General features: G+C 38.3%; 1 protein-coding gene across 2 annotated transcripts in view; it reads left to right on the forward strand.

Moving 5' to 3' along the window:
* arhgap35a (Rho GTPase activating protein 35a) overlaps positions 1–17,311 on the forward strand; it is a 66,535-nt gene that overhangs the window by 18,984 nt on the left and 30,240 nt on the right. Inside the window, exon 2 of one of the 2 annotated variants that reach the window (XM_060887604.1) lies at positions 735–815. The exons of the other annotated variant lie outside the window; for it this stretch is intronic. The gene's annotated coding sequence lies outside the window, so the exon portion shown is untranslated. The remainder of the gene's footprint in view (positions 1–734; positions 816–17,311) is intronic. 2 annotated transcript variants of the gene reach the window in all.

Here is a 17,311-nt window from a genome sequence, read left to right on the forward strand (position 1 = left end):
GTTGATCTTTCAGTGACTCTGTGCAGCCGATAATGTTTGCCAGCAACCGTTTGGCTAATATTTTTTCTCTTTCCTGTGTTCTCAAAGCTCTCATGGCATCTTCCTTAGGCCTGTCAGAGATTTCAAGACCTTCATTATTTCTCTCTATTTTGGTCATTGTTTCTATATGGCTGAGAAATACTGTCAGCACAGACATCATTAGTTATCTCGTTATTCTGGTGTTGAAAAAGTTGCAACACAATTACTTTTATAGCCTTTAGCCATCTCCAAAGCTGCTCACGATATTTGAATACCAGACTAGCCGTTTGAGGCGCCAGTATGCAAATAGTGTAATCAGGTATTTGTTATGCCCTGCATGCAAAAGTGAAGTCGGTGAAATCTTTATGAAAATCTCAACATGATTATGAGTCAAACATATTTCCAAATTAACACCAGAAATCTTAAAATAACACACAAACTTCTGCAGTGACTATCTTGATCTCTGATTTTAAACCCTGCTGAAAACCTGGGGTTCGTACTGAAGAAGAAACTAGAAGATTATAAAGGATCTTCAAATGTTTTGATCCCTCTAAGTGTCTCCAAACTTATTAGACTTTAGAAGACACTCCATGCTGGTATTCTCTCCAAGGCAGATATCATAAAATATTAATTATTCAATGTTCTTATGTTGAAGCTTAAAATATCCCTTGTGGTGCTCATTTTATCTCTTATTTCTTTTGCTCATTTTTATGAAGGTGCTAATAATTCTGGAGGGCAATTGCGGCAGAAGAGAGTTGGCGGAAGAACTGAAGAGACAGCAACTAAAGACAATTGGAGTAAGTGCTAGAAGATGGGCATGCTTCTGATATTGGTCATAAAGCAGCCAATTAAACTGCACATGATGTTAATAATGCTTGATTAAACATAATGAGAAGAATAGATTATACATGATAACTGTAATTTGCACTCAATATATACGGATAGATAAATATATACGTAGGAGCACACAAACGGAGGGAGGTGTGGTTATTTTCACGATCGTATTCAAGTGCTCTCAGAGAAGCAGTCTTCATGTGTTTGTTGAAGATGTTGATCATCGTTTGTTACCCTAAGGTTGCTTTTATTAGTAGTGCTGATGAAGACTAGTTTAAAAGTATGTGTTTTCTTTTTTTTGTTTTTTTTTAATGAACAGGGCTTTAAATAAATAAATAAATAAATAAAGATAAAAAACGAACATTTGAAAAAAGCTTAACGTCGCAAATACGTCTCTGCCAGAGGGTTTATTGCTGCCTTCACACTGCTTGCACTGACTTTTTGCTGTGTTTAACTTGCACTTCACATTCTAGCCAGCAATGTCACATACTGCTTGACTGTATGATATCTCTTTTTCTGGAGCCTTTCAAAATGGCAGCTAATGTTTCAGTTCACCCTGACCCATTGAAAACCTCAACAGTCAACACTCAGACAATCCGGAGCCAATGACTGATTAATAGAAATGACCAGTGCATAAAAATACGTAGTTATGGATACACTAGTACCGGCTTGGCATGCGTTATCAGAAGCAGATTGAATTTGATCTATTTTCTGATTTGATCCACTGACACATTTTATATCATGAAAGATGATGATGTCCGATGCAGCACAGATCATTCACGTGAACCTAGAATATGTTTTTTGAATATGTCATATTTATCACATGAACCTAGACAATGTTTAACTTAGAAAATAATCTTGCAGAGAATAAGCTGAGAGCTAGAAAATCATATCATATAACAAGTGGAAAAACTGAATCTAGTGCATGCTTTTAGCAAATAATAATTATAGACATTATCAGCAACATTATTCATTACAGAATCGTGTAGCCATATACTTTAAAGGGGGGGGAGAAAGAACTGCTGAATTCATTTTTCTTCATTTTGGCTAAATGTAAGGTTAGGCTGAAATGTGTGCAGAGACCAGGGCATTCTCCTGAAGGATGGACATGTAGAACTGAGTGTGAATGGATGACCATTACTTCAAAATGGTATACAAAAAGAAGACAATCAATCAACACCTAACCTGGAGGTACATCAGTGGTTATCTGACTTACCATGACTTGAACCTTTCAAGTGCAGTTTTTATGAAGCTAGTGTATAAAGGGGATGAGGATAATCTCATGGTTTAACTGTATTAAAACTGTATCAAATAAATTCAGCAGTATAAAAACAAGAACAGGCCACTTTTGCTAAAGTGACCACTTCTAACTACATATAATTCATAAATCACATTTGGTTCCAAAATAGTATAAAGAGCAGTTTTTGCTGCGTTTAGTTCCTGCTTGATTACATTTTCTGCACCACTGCTGTCCCACCTTAAGGCATATCTTTAATCACATTTGCAGCTGTAACATTGTTAAGGTTTTTTTTTTTGTCGGTTGGTGCTCTGCGGGGGTTAAATTATGCTGCACTGGATTCTGACAAGCATTTGAAAGTGAGCAGAGAATATAACAAGCAAAAGGCAATCAAGCACCCACCAGGTGGGCTAAATCTTCACTTTATATCTATTAAACCTGACATCTCTTTGGGTTTTTATAGCTTTTGCTAAAACTCAAGATTTCTGTCCTAAATTTCTTCTCCTTATCCTTTAACGCACACCTCCATTTTCTCTAACTTTCACGTTTTTGTTTTTCTTTCCATAATTGCTTTGGAACAGTGATGGCAGAAAGAAAAGTTGGACCAGTCTTTCTGCTGCTCTCCCTCTCCACTTCCTTTTGATGTTTATACTTATAAAAAGACAGTATGTGTAAAGGTTTATCAAAGGCTTTTGCTTCTTTTTCTCCTCCCTCATATGAATGGCACTATAAAAATAGCCTTCCAAGGTCACTGTGCTCAGGAGGGCTTTAAGGGAATTTCTCTGTATCTCAGGAAAAATCTAGAAATCAACATGTCTCTTATCCCTCCTCTTTCTCTGATGCTTCATATCAGTTTCTGAACATAAACCATTTACCACCACCAGAACCAGCCAGCTAACAGATGGCGTAATCCTTTTAGATCCACCACGATGATTGCTGACTATGAGAAATGTTAGTTATGGAAAGCATAACATCTTTGGCTGGACAGTGAAAACCAGTGAAAGCAGATTGAATGAAGAGAGATGAGAAAAGCGAGATGTCGGCCTACACAGCTGGACAGCTTTACATTTCTTTCTTCTTAAGAGCACAAAATATATAATGGGATTAGCTTATGGAAAGCTCTGGGTCTTTGAGGGGTTGTTTGAGTGTCTTTATCAGTGCATGAAATGTTTTTGACCACCTTCTTCTAGATGATCATTTTAGTTAAGATGTCCGAAACCCTGCCTCATAAAATATTCTGATTGTCTGAAGTGATAAAGAAAATATGGGAAGCCTGGCTAAAAACAAGGCCTGGGAAAATTGTTGGTTGTGGGAAGCAGTGCCAGTCAGGAGTTTGTAAAACATGCTGATAGAATTAAGAGAGGCATACAAAAGCTATGCAAAGGAATTTAGCAGGATAAACCTTGGATTAACACTGTAAAATTACACCTTTTTTCCTTTTACTCACTCATGTTCTACAAATGGGGCAAAATCTTTCACCAACTCTCCCAACAGTGGCACATTGACCTACTTTTAACTATTGCGAATCAGCAAAGCTAGCACTTTCTATAATAAGTCTCTTTACATGGTGTAGCTTGCTAGTCCTTCTGTTTGGTAGTGGCTCGGGAAAGTGCTGCTTTGAGTCTCTGTACTCCTAATGTGTTGGTTACAGACGGCTTTCATATTTTTCTGGATTAGAATGAAGCGGAAGCGTTGTGTGGCAGAATGCTGTAGCTTGAACAGAGCAGAGTTTGAGATCTGCCTTGTTTGCCTGGGTTTTCATTCCGGTGAAAGTTTTCCTGCTTTTGACACTAGGGATCCAAACATGTGGGACTGATAGCGTCATTGTTATTAAACTTGCAATGTTCCTGAACAGTTGAGATTCTCTAATTGGCTTCCGTCTTGTTAATATTCTCCTCTGCTGGGGTGGTCAAGATTTGACTTGGAGTGGTGGTAATGGTTTCAGTAAGACTGTGGGCAGCTGCTCTGCTGTGGTAAGGAGACAGCAGATGGGCCTAATGGTATTCCCCATCTGACTACCCATTTAAAATGGACAACGAAGCAAAAAAACCTCCAACCTCTGGCTGCCGCAGGGCAGTTTTTGCAACAGATGAAGCCAGTGTCTAGAGTGACGGAGCAAGAAAAACACTCGTGCACTCCTACACACACTATTCTTACCCTTTCACTTTTAGTTTCTGTCTTTCGGAAAACAAAATGTATAAATGCAGTGCATGTAATGATGGAGAAAAAAACTTATTCTCCTGCATGATTCACACTCTAAAGCAAATTAATAGGAAACATTTTTGTAGTTATCTGCAGTAAGAAATGGTTACTGTGGCAACAAGTAAAAAGTCCCTATCTTTAATTGACACTGTGGCTTGTTTAGTTTTTTCAGGTGTATTGCTTGTAATATCTCCCACGAGCATGACTCATTCATCTTTAGCTTGCTGTTAGAAATTTTCAGCCCTCTCTTAACCTCTTGCACTGTACTTAACTCTAGTTTTGGGTTAGCATTGAATGGTCTCTTGAACTATAACCCTGTTTAGAATTAATATTTGATCATATCCCATTATAAGTGATGGATAACCCATGTGTGCCCCAATATGTCTCCACTGATGACTTGTGATTGCATTTTGCCACTTAGGGTTTCCAATTCAGCCATTACTTTAAAACTAAACCCAAATTAAAAACGAAAAAATCTGACTGTTTATATTTAGCCATTGAACTATTTTTCCTAATTAAATTATCAGCACTTGGATCAGTTGATAAAATCTTTACTCATATCCTCATTCTGCTTTTTGTGCAGGATTTGTTATCTTAATGACTTTTTGTGCTTTCAGCAGTCACTAATTTAAAAGAGATTTATTTGCATGCTTTCTGTTTTCCATTTGTGTGCTTGATGACTTTTATATGGCCATTCTAACATATTATATAAATGTTAATGGTTTCTTTTAGCAGTGAAATCCTGTATGCCTCCAAGCTCAGAATTTGCCTTTCTCACAGTCTAAATACTGTTTTAAAGCATCAAGACTATCATTGCATAATGAATTGTAACAATTAGTAATATCATTCATTGCTTCTTAGTGAAGCTTCATTATGTAGTAAAATGGAATAAATAAACAATATCTTGAGAATGAGCAGGTCAATGATCTTCAACTAGCCTGCATTCAGGCAGTAGTATTTGAGTGTTGAGAACTGTAATAAATATAAATTATATGAGAGTAAGCTGTGTGGCCTGTATGTACAGCTGAATATAAGGTTTAACCAATATAACGTAGCCACTTTAAAATTCAAAATCCACTAATAAGACAATTAAGCTGTGCATGCATTACAGTGTGTATCAACAGCGACAGTGGACATTTAAAAAGTACCTTGTTTATCTGTGAAAACAACAAACTGGTCAACACTTGATACTAACAAGTCTTTTGATGTTAGGGAAGTATCAGGACGTATTACCAGTCACACTGCAAATGCAATGTGGCCGCTTGCATCCTAAATTAAGTGTGAGTGGTTGGATCACAAAAGTGTTTGACCTTGTTCAGACCTGCATTTAGCGATGTTCACTTGTGATCTGATCACCCGAGACGGATGTTAGTACGAAGTGCGTACAAGCCTTATGTGAAGTCTTGCAGCCTTTAAGAATCCCTGTGCTTTTGAAAGGTAGGTGAAAGCTCAGAGTCATCGACCCTCCACCTACCCCCTTAAAAATGACAGCATGTCAAGACATGTTCACACAATCCTCAACACTCCTTAAGGAGTCAAGACCCATTAGTGAGCTACTGCTGCTGCTCAGCTGCTCCTAAAGCCACGTTAACCCCCATTCAGGTCATTACATTCTCACTGTTCGTATCCAAGTCACTTTCTCCACAGTTTTCGAGTGCTTCTTTTCTCTCCACAGCAGGGGTGTTGCACAATAGCCCTGGGGGCCATCGCACTGCGCAGTGTGATGTTTTCCCTGCTCTAACACATCTGAATGAACTCATGAAGACCATGTGAATTAACTGAGTTCAGGCAGATGTGTTAAAGTACTGTTTCTGGCCCACTGTAATTAAGCACCTATAATACTTTACCTGGGCTGCAATACCATTAAGCAAAGGTGCTTGAGCAGTAGTGTGCTCATACAGAATATTGGCCGTAAGTATATCCTGAAATCCTGTATATATTCTCCATGGTGCAACAGTGATATTTCTTTTATACAACAGCTCTAAAAACAAGAAATGTGCTTTTTTCCTGCTAATAAAAATAAATCCTGAAGAAGCCACACACACTGCATGTTGTTAGCGTGCTAGCTCTTTATTTTTAACCAAGACATTTTTTTACTTGTATTAAACCCTCTCTGTTGTTTGGATTTAAGCTTAAACACAATATATCAAACACACCATGATTGTTATCTTGGATTTGTTCAGATGTAGTCAGGAGAAATACAGTCCACTATGAATTACCTGTGTGTGTAAGAATGGAAGCGTAACACCAGCCACACTTCATGCTGAACTCACTGAATAAGAACTTGTTTACTTGGTGCTGGTTTAAAAGGACATGGAAGAGAATAAAACTTTGGTTTGACCAAGCAGTTGCATTATTGAATCATAAGCAGTTTAGTTCCACACCAGTTTTACTTTACACTTAAATCTCTCACTGTTCTGTATGCAGGTTATGAGATTAAGGCCTATAACCACTGCAGAGAATTTGATGGCTACAATCAGTAGAGACCACTGAAATCCATAATTTTCTCTAAACCAGCCTTGTTTTTTCAGTAGCTGCAATTATTCACATGGGACATTACTATTGATTTCTTTTTAAAAGCAATTGTTACATGTGCTTTCTCTTTGATACATAATACTGTGGTGTTCTGGATTTGTGTTAGAGCAGCTATGTGTGTGTATATACTTCTTTTACTGTGTGATATTTGTTATAATAATCTTCCATCGTACATTAACAACATTTAGGGAGATATTTTCTGTATAGACGGCTGAAAGATCAAAAGTAAAAACATATATTGTCTTTTCGGTACGAGCCATCAGAACAGTGTGCCACATTTATATTTACGATATAAAGGCGATATACAAAAAGCTCTTTGAAGTCTCTTTCAATGAGTATATTACAGAGTAAGTATTCCACGAGTCTAAAACTCTGTTGGGAAGAAATATAGCACTATATATATGCACAAACCGTGCATTCAGAAAGTATTCAGACCACCTTCACTTTTTTCAGTTTTGGTATTTTGCAGCCTGATACAACAATCGTTCAAATATAACTTTTTCTCATTAATCTACGCTCATTACCCCATAGTAACAAAGTGAAAACAGAATTCTAGAAATATGTGTAAATCATTACATTTTCTTGTAAAAGATAAATTAATGTTTTGATTGGTGGTGGTGGTGGACAGCGCTATCTGTAATTATTACATCTTCCCTGTGTGATCTGGTGACTGCAATGGAAATATTTTCATATTCATTAAACTGCTGTGTAACCCACAAACATGCATTGTGGGTGGGGAAGGATCATCCTGGAACAGACCACTCTTCTCAGAATACAGTTGTTTCATCATAGGATAAAGGTAATCAGTCATAAGAACTTGTTATTGACTAGAAAAGTTTTTAATGCAGTTTTTTTTTTTTTTAATATATAAACCTGTGAAGCAGGAGACAATGACGCATTAGTTTTCGAACTACCATGAAAAAGAATGATTCTTCTCATTTTTTTCTGGCCTTAATGGTTCACCTGCCCGTATCTACAGTGATGTGATATTCTAGTCTATTGTAACTAGCAGTATTATGTGGTTTGGAATTTAGCAACCATTTTCACATCACTACAAATCTGTTAAAATTGTTTAAATCTTATAGCTAATATGTATTTCTTAGTTTTTTCCTTAATAAAAATGAATATCAAATAAGCACAATCAGACAGACAATAAGCAGGTGAGACAAAGCGGATGTGTGTGTGATTTGCTTGTCTTGTCTGGTTTACTCTGTGATACATTGATTCCCTTGATATTCTATGAGGAGCAAAAACAAAGACCAACTGATACGGAATAATAAATTAAACTCTCTTGGCTCTCTAAGATCCGTAATAATGGAAAGGTGACAGACCATGATTTTTATGTCTCATATCTTTTATTTTTGTGAGAAGACTTACCTTCTGAATGAAAATGCTTCTTACCAGTGTATTTATGTCCATGTTCAGCCATTTCTGGAAATTTTGGGTAGGCTTATGCCCTCTTTTGCCTCAGTTACTGTTCTTGGCTAATAGAAGTTGAACCTAATGTGGTCTTCTGCCTCAAGGTTTGGCATATTGTCCATTCTAAGCTTTTCTGCTCACCACGGTTACAAAGAGTGGTTGAGTCACTGTAGATTGCCTGAGGGAGTCAGGAACCAGTCTGACCATTCCCTGACCTTTCGCAACAGCATTCTGTTTCCACCCACAGTACATCCCTGAAGGTTTTTTTGTTTTTCTTACAATTCCGTGTAAATTCTTGAGACTGTTGTGTGCAAAAATCCCAGGAGATCAGCAGTTTTTTAAATACTCATGCCAGCCTATCTGTTAAGATGCTATAATCAAAGTCACTGAGATCACATTTTTTCCCCTAGTCTGATGTTTGATGTGAACATTAGCTGAAGCTCTGGATTGATCTGATTGATTTTATGCACTGTGCTCCTGCCACATGATTGGCTGTTTGGATAAATATTTGCATAAACGTTCCTGTTAAAGTGCCCAGCATTTGCATATATGTTGGTTTCATCTCTGTTGACTGTGACTTGTGTCTGTGTGAATGTAAGGTGTTTGTGTATGTTTGCTGTCACTACTTGACCATATGTTTTCTCACAAGTGTCGGTGTGTGGAGGCCATCTGTCGTAGAGTGCTGTGTGCCTTTGGGCATGCGTTTGTATTACATAGAATACTTGGCTTTTTATATTTGTCTGAGTTCTGATTAACAGTGACAAAATTTTAGGATCATATTTTAGACCCAGGTGATGGAAGTCATATAGTAACCAGTGACCCTTGTGTACTACTCGTACTTGACAACCCATGGTGTAAATGTAGATAATTAACACCTGCAATATCTATCCAATTAACAGGCCAATTAGAATTAATCTCTGCCACAAGCATGAGAAATGGCAGCTGGGAATTCAGAGCTTGTTTCTGAAGGAGGAAGCAGCACTGCTTTCATAATTGTAGCTTTTTGTTCTCATTTTTGATGTGTACAAGTGTGTGTGAGTGTGTGTGAGAGATGGATAGAGGGAGAGAGCGAGAGAGACTACTTTATGTGAATTTGTGTACTTGCACCTGCATTGTTGAAAATGACTTGTTGAGACGGGGTGTTTGTGTGTGGAAAAGGGAGTGTGTTTGTTATTTGAGCTGCTGTCTACTTGCAAAGTGTTTCTCCTTGGTATGATAAGGAATCGTACACTGTTTGTTTACAGTTTGGTAAAGAAGAAACCCCTTGGACAGAAGAACCAAAAAAGAAAACCCAAACAGAAAATTCTCAAGATTCTTCTATTCCCGTAACGTATTGAACGCTAGCTAATAAGAACTTTAAGCAAGGATGCGTGTAGAGGCAGCAATGGTGATGAAAACAAAATCTCTTTAATAATGATTGCAGCCATGGAAACCAAGGTCACTAAGAAACTACTATGACAGACGTGTGTAGAAAATATTGCTTGAAAAGTTAAGAGAATAATTGTTTTAACTAATCCCAGATATACTGTTTGGTCTTATACCACATGAATCAAATTGCTCTGAATTAATTGAAGAAATCATAACAAAGTTTTACATGCATTCATGAGTGCAGCTCAGTTTTTCTTACAGCCTCCGGAGCTGTCCTTGAACCGTTGGTAAATTGAACCGTATGATGGAGATGCATTGAGTAGTCTGTGACTTCAAGAGTATATAGTATGAAAAAAGGGAGAAGGTTGTAGTAAGTGTGAGGTCGCTATAAAGTGCTGGAGTTTGCCACTGATAGCTGAAAGAAGGGGTCTCAATTGCTCTTCGTTACAAGGCGCTATGCACTGGTGTGACGGATTAATAGCTGTCATCACACTTCTCTCCCAGTGGAGTTATATTTAGTGTCCTTATCACAAAAGTCCCACAGTGGTGTAAAGGAGTAAAACCAGGTAGTACTGCCTGCTCTGCCATTTGGACTCTCTCTCTTTCTGAAGTTGAGCAGGACTTATCCTAGGTAGTATCCTAGGGTAGTAAAAAAATATATTGTCTTGAGAATTTGATATTCAAGTCTAATAAAATTTTCTGTAGAGCTGTCAAAAGAGTAACATTAACACAAAAATAAAGATAAAGAATACGACAACCGCAAAAACAGTAAAAGTACCAAGTAACACACCATTAAGACCTTAACTTCTCATTAAACAGGGAAAATGTGGCATGCCAGAGGGGAGTTAGAAGGATAAAAGGGGTATGACTCTGCTTTCTATGGTTTCCTCTTTTTTTTTTCTTTGTCAGTGTCATTATCTGTCTTTCTTCCCTTTTCGTTCTCTGCTTGTCAGAGCAGGCCAGGCTCTCTTGTAACTCTCTGCCTCTCCCAGGCCTTGGGCTGAATTGATTTTCAAAACCAACTTTTTGTTTGCCTCTTTCATCAAGAACATAACATTGGTATGGCAAAATGGTATTGGTGTGTGTCCCCGCGTGTGTGTGTCCCCGCGTGTGTGTGTCCCCGCGTGTGTGTGTCCCCGCGTGTGTGTGTCCCCGCGTGTGTGTGTCCCCGCGTGTGTGTGTCCCCGCGTGTGTGTGTCCCCGCGTGTGTGTGTCCCCGCGTGTGTGTCCCCGCGTGTGTGTCCCCGCGTGTGTGTGTCCCCACGTGTGTGCGTCCACAATATGGATTTAGGAAAGAAGCCAGATTGGGCTGAGCCAAGTAGCTCAAATCTACTGATAAAACACCAGCCGCTCTAGCCACTGCAGCTTTTCAGCACGAGGAAATGAACTTGTGCTGCTTCCTGCACTCCGAACTGCCCATTCAACTGAACATTTCTGTCATTACATGATCAGCAGGAGGGCACTGATATTTGCTGAGGTTTGAAAAAAGGCATAGCCTCTCTTGTTGGTGAAGGGATTGGCAGAGAATTCAGGCTGAATTAAAATCTCTGTGCTCATGAGTGCTCGTTTCTCTGTTGAACTTCATCAGATTATCTTTTACATGGCCTGATATAGAAAAACACAAACATTTCTGAATCCAGACATGGAGATAATCCAAGCAACAACTGTCCCCAGTCTAGCTAGCCATCTGACACAGAGCTGTCAGATGTCAACTCATTTGACTGATGCATGTGATGTGGATTATGTCTGTATGTGCTTTAAGGTATCCGTTAGAAGTGAATGTAAATATGAGTGCATAATGCATAAATGCCAGTATGAATAAGTGCACTGTTTGATACCTTTGAAAGCTTTAAAGTCACCCTGCAGTTTAAGACCATTTTCTATAATGAATAATACATTTCAACATTGCTGGTCTGTGTGTGTGTGTAGGGAAGGCATCATTAGAAAAAGAGAAATGTGCAGCTTTTCTATAAATCCAGATTGTATGCATTTCGCTCATAAACCCAGTGTATCATTTGCATTTTAGTCATGTACTTCAATAGCGCTTCATTAGTACTTGTCATGTTCAACTTAAAATATTAGTATAAAATAAAAAGGAAATTTTTACAGTGTATCTTAAAAGAATGCAGGAAACCAGTAATTGCTGCTTGTAATAGTAGTTTTGGGGGGGGCTACAATCTGATATCTACCAGCAACTCAACAAAGAAACCGTTAAGGTTGAGAAATTCATTATTTCATGCGGTCTCTTCAGGCATAGTAGGATTGATTTGAAGCAAAATATTGCACACACTGGCTTAATGTCATGTTTCCTCCAAATACCAAGCATGATAAACCCATAACCCTTAGCTCAAACCAAAAAACACATGCTTACATCTGTCCTTTTGTGTGATGTGTAATAGGATTGGACACTGTGCTTAGTCTGTCTAGTTTTAGTTTTGTCTTCCAAAGACATTTTTGGGTGAAAAGGATGTTGGAATAAATACTCTATTTCATTCTCATTCATTACACTCATTAGTCAGTACCGTAGTGTATCAGCTATTTTACTCTGTAATCACCTATCACAACTGTCACTGATGACATGCATGAATGTACAGTCTGGACTTAAGACATCAGCCCCAGCCTTGTGAATTCACAAAAATCCAAAGAAAATCTGCTTTTCCTGTTAAATATTTGTTAACTGTAAGTAATCTGATGTCTTTTTTTATAAATGCTAGCCTGTTTCCATCTGCCTCCCCTGTGCACTGCATTGACTTTTTTCATGTTTTGTCTAGCCTGTACACTCAAAGTAACCATGTAATCACAAAGATGTTGTTTTCTAAAGTTTAAGGACACTTTGTTGGCTGTAACCTTGTAGTTTTGTTTGGTTGTATGGTTTGTCTTATGGAGTAATAGTACCAGTGCTTAATGAATTGCTGCATTCATGAATAAAGGGTCGTTTTGTTGTAAGCCACAGTAACAATAAGGTTCTGGTCTCCTTGAACTGCATATAAATAACACTGTGTCTCTCTTCACTAACACTCTCTACAGCTGCACTGAATATTTCATGCCATCTTTCCAATCCATTCCTCTCTCTTATTTCCTTCCCTTCCCCCATTCTTGTCTGTCCGTCTTTCTCGCTAAGCTGAGACCTCTTCTCGTGCAGGAAGTGTTGTCCGTGCAAGGGCTCCGTTCCTTCACTGCCCCTGGCAACACTCTAATGGAGTCCAGGTCTCTTGAGAGTGAACACGCGAGAGAGTGAGAAAGGAAGAGTGAGAAAGAAATGGAATAAGAGAATATCCTCCTTTACCACCACATTAGTACTGATTCACTGAGAGGAATGGGCTGGAGAGAAACATCCATCAAGCTAAAGTGTGTTTGTGTCTCTGTTGCATTAGTTTGTCATCATCACTATCATTTTTGGTTAGATTCTTTTATGAAATATAGCATTGCCAAGAACAGGCCGGAAATGGAAGGAGCCACTGGAGTGTTTGAATGGCATCTCATTTTCTGCACTGTATATATTCCAGAAGATAACACATAGCAGGTGCTGGCATTATTTCACCACAAACTGATGACTCGTGCAATAGCATCATCGTTTTATTACAGTGATATGTTAGTGGGAATAATGGTCCAAGCAGCACATTATTACTATATGTTAATATCCTCTTATTCACACTGACATCCTCAGTACCTTTACAATACACTTCATTGATTTTACTGATGCTCCACAACTTGTTGAGGTGAACTAAGAATAAACTAACATCCTATTATCTGTGATTATGTTGGCAAGCATTTGTTTGTAAAGACCTTTAACCAGAAATTAATGGTAGTTTTAAGCCTTATTGCTACTTTTATAGTATCTATATTGGTATAATTATAGACTTTGAAGCAGTTCTTGTGTTCAGAAATGATTGTGAAGTTGTCCACCAAAAGATGCCTTTGTCTTTGTCATTTAATTTTTTAACTGGCATCCGTTCAGCTTATATTGGCTCATACACTTTGTGATTTGAAAAGCAATGTGAAGCATAAGTGCTTGGCTTGCAGGGCAAAAGGCAATAAATTTGTGCTATGGATTTGTGCAGATTACGGAGACCCTGATGGTGGCTACAGCTGTCCAATTTAACAGCAAAGGAGATGCTTAAATTTAAGCATTGTGGAATTTGGAATTGCTAAACATATTAAGGAATAAACTGTGTGTTCATTCTTATTGTCCATCCTGTGAATTGCTCTGTTTCTTTTTCCCTTAACTCATCTCATAGCTCTTTCTCCCTGTCCTTTACTAATTTAGTCATTCATACTATTTGAATGCACCATTTACCCTTGCGGTGCATTAACCCATCTGTATCATGTCACTAATAGCATGAAGTTCAAGCTGTAACACAAGGTACTCATCTCAAGCTGTCAGGATTTGAGTCCAGCTCTGTGAGTGGTGTCCAGCTCAGTCAGCGGACAGCATGACCCTGATGACTTGGAGTGAAGCGTGTGCAAATTCCAGTCTCTGTTCCACTTGCCTCGGCCATTTTAACAGCTCTCATGCACATGTGCAGGCCAGGCTGAGGAGTGTGGAATGTGACCTGTGTTTAAGAGCAGCCAAAGGCTCCAAAGGCCATCCGGAGTTGTCTCTATGATCACGTCTTTACTGTGTTTTAAACTGCAGTGGTTCCTTTTGATGAACCTGATGGAATACACTGATCCTGCATTAATGTTTCCGCTGCGAATTTTTAGCACCTATTAATCCTGATGCCCACTGCTAGGCACAAACTTGTGAGACACTTATTGCTCTTCATTATGGTTTCCAGCCTGCTTGTGGCCACACGAGTCTTATTTGTCCAGTGGCTCTTTCTCAGGGGACATGATTCAGCGGGAAAAGTGACACATGCCAGTGCTTTTCACTCTGCTGCTCTGCAGGTGAGCTGCAGGTGTTTGCTAGCCCAAAGCTACTCTCATACATAAGCAGACGTGTCTGAGGTGGTTGGACACTCAGAAGCCCCCAGGCCAGCCAGTAAGTCTATCTTTGGCGGGCCGGATACAGTTCGGCTATATCCAAATATGGTTATGAATGCAAAAAGATTTTGTCTCTGATTGGTGAATAGTGCATTCCTGATTGACAGGTTTAGTGTTCTGACTCCACAGGCTTATACTTCAGCACACTTCTGCTGTGCTGAGGAAAACATATTTGCTGCAGGTTTCAGAGAATGAAAAAGATGAGCTTTTTATCAAAGCCAATTTTACGGTCTCTGAGTTTGCTATTAAGAGCCAGCATTCATATATTAATTCTGTATTGATTCAAATAATTCTGGCAATTTGAACTAAGATAACAGCAAACAAAGTAGATGTCTCTTTGCGGTAGCAAGAACTGCTGTCAGAGGGCTAAATGAAAAAGTGATTTAGTGCAGCAGAGAAGTTTAGTGCCCCAGTAATCAGCAATTTATCAAAACAGCAAGTATGAATTTAACAGAACTACAGAATATGCAAATCTTCTAATAACAGATAATTCATATTAATAAATAAGCATTACTGGTTATTCGTTAGATATTTCTTATTGTTTCTTAAGATTTTAGTGTGGCAACAAAACAGAATAAAGGAGCTAAGACATTTTGTTTGGTACTCATTTTTATAAATTTCCTGATTATTCTTTTGTATGCCAAATATGAATGTTGCGGAAAACCGTGCAAACACTCTACTGGGAGTGATCAAGCAGATGTGACTGTGCTTGCTTACACTGAACTAGCATTTGCAAATCTCACTTGTGGATGGCACATAATTAAGACGGGTTTCCTAAACTAGACAAATGACTTACTGGATTGATTGTGAACCTATAAGCGTTGCATAGATTGTTTGCTTTGGCTGCCCTAATTGACTGCTCTCATATTTAGGCTGGGCCAAGAGCGTGTGTGTTTGTGTGTGCCTGTGTGTGCATGTGTGTTTGAAAACAGGAATTTATATTATTCTTTTTGATTATTTCTTTGAAATAGATCTGTTGCTGAGCAACTTTGCCACCTTTTTCCTGACAGGGAATAGGGTGTTTCTATGCCTTCAGTCTGTCTAGATGGTGTAATCAAATCCTTATAGCCTAGTAATTTGATAAACACTTCTCATATGTATGGTATTACTGCTTGATGATGGTTACAGTGATAATCAGGAATATTTATTACAGTTCTTCTGCCAAATTTTGAACAAAGTTGAATCCTAATAAGAGTGATTCTTAGTCTTATTTATCATGTTACATTTTTAAAATAAACACAGCAGGAAATTGTTGTAGTTGTAGATCTTGCCTACTTGCCTAGTGATCTTTTTTCATAACTGTAAAATTGGCAGAAAATAAATGTCCTACTGTGATTTGTTAGACAGTTTAAAACACAGGAATCAGGAGGCGGTGATTTAACATGTCAGAATCAATAAACACTGATATTTAGTTAACCAATTAGATGACTTTAGCTTCTCACACCAGCGATGCAGTAGGCTATGGTCAATTAATTAAGGAAGACAAAATTTGTGATCACAATTAAAATGATTTATGAAATGCAGTCTCAGTGTGGAACAGAAGTGGGTCATGTTGTGTAGCGGGAGAAGAAAATGGGCACTGATATGATTCGTAGTCTCAGTGGCAGGAGGTTATTGAGCTGAACAGATTTACTTTTTTTTTGCTGTGTTCCTTTTCTGTTACCAGAGCACAAATAAATTGGGAATCAGGGATAAAATCCTACATGTAGCAATTAAAGGATTATAATAGTACAGGCAATTATTATAACAAGGCTAACAATAACCATTTCATTATTTTGAGTAGTGTGCATTTTGTTTCTCACCAGACAACGTGGTGGTGAATGTCAGCAGTCACTTTCATACATGGTTTTTTTCCCACCTGCATTCTTAAGATAACACTGGGTTGACCCGCCCCTGATACTGCACCACATGGAAGCTTCTCTCCTTTATTCTCCAGGGAGTGGGTGGAGGCAGTAGAACTGCAGATACAGGCCTTTCAGTTGTACGTCTGCAGGTGAGGCCACTAAAGCTCACTTTGTGTTTGCTCAGTGTTCATTGATTGCTGGGTAATCACACAGCAACATAAGACTTCTGAAAAGCTTTGTTGGGAGTCCAGTGTATGAATAAACCATGAATCCCTTCGCCTTATCACAAATCTTGAATTGACCTGCAGATTGCCAGTAATGAACCATGTGTTGTTACGGGGCTTGTCAATATTTTACAGAATAGTGTTTTGGTTCATGTTTTTTCTATTAATGATAAAACCATGAATGGCTGCATTTGATATAGATTTTCCTTTGTGTTGCTCTGGCTATAAATAGAAAAGAATTTGCTGCATGCTAAATTTGTTATGGTGTCAAAAAATCACTTCAGGTTTTCAGAAGGATTTCAAAATTTCAATCCCAGTAAAGTTTTGCTATTTATTTATTTTTTTTTCTTTTTTAGAATTGGATTTTAGAGAATATTTTCACTGCCAACCTACTTTATATTGTGATGAGTGCTTATTGAGTTCTGCTTTGTGTATTTGAAAGTTCTGAACCATCATAAACTATTGGAAAGCAGTATTCATGATCCACAGCGCTTTCGTTGAAATATTCACTAAACAAATGAACAGGGCATAGAATCTTGATTCTGTCTGACTGTTCAGTGATTATACCCCTTGTCTGTGTTGTTCAGCTTTTTGTTGAGTTTGGCAGGCTATTGTGACTTCAGCCAGAGTATGAAGGCCTATTCATG

This window comes from Tachysurus vachellii, chromosome 15 (genome assembly GCF_030014155.1).
Source record: "Tachysurus vachellii isolate PV-2020 chromosome 15, HZAU_Pvac_v1, whole genome shotgun sequence".
In the NCBI taxonomy this organism is placed as follows: Eukaryota; Metazoa; Chordata; class Actinopteri; order Siluriformes; family Bagridae; genus Tachysurus; species Tachysurus vachellii.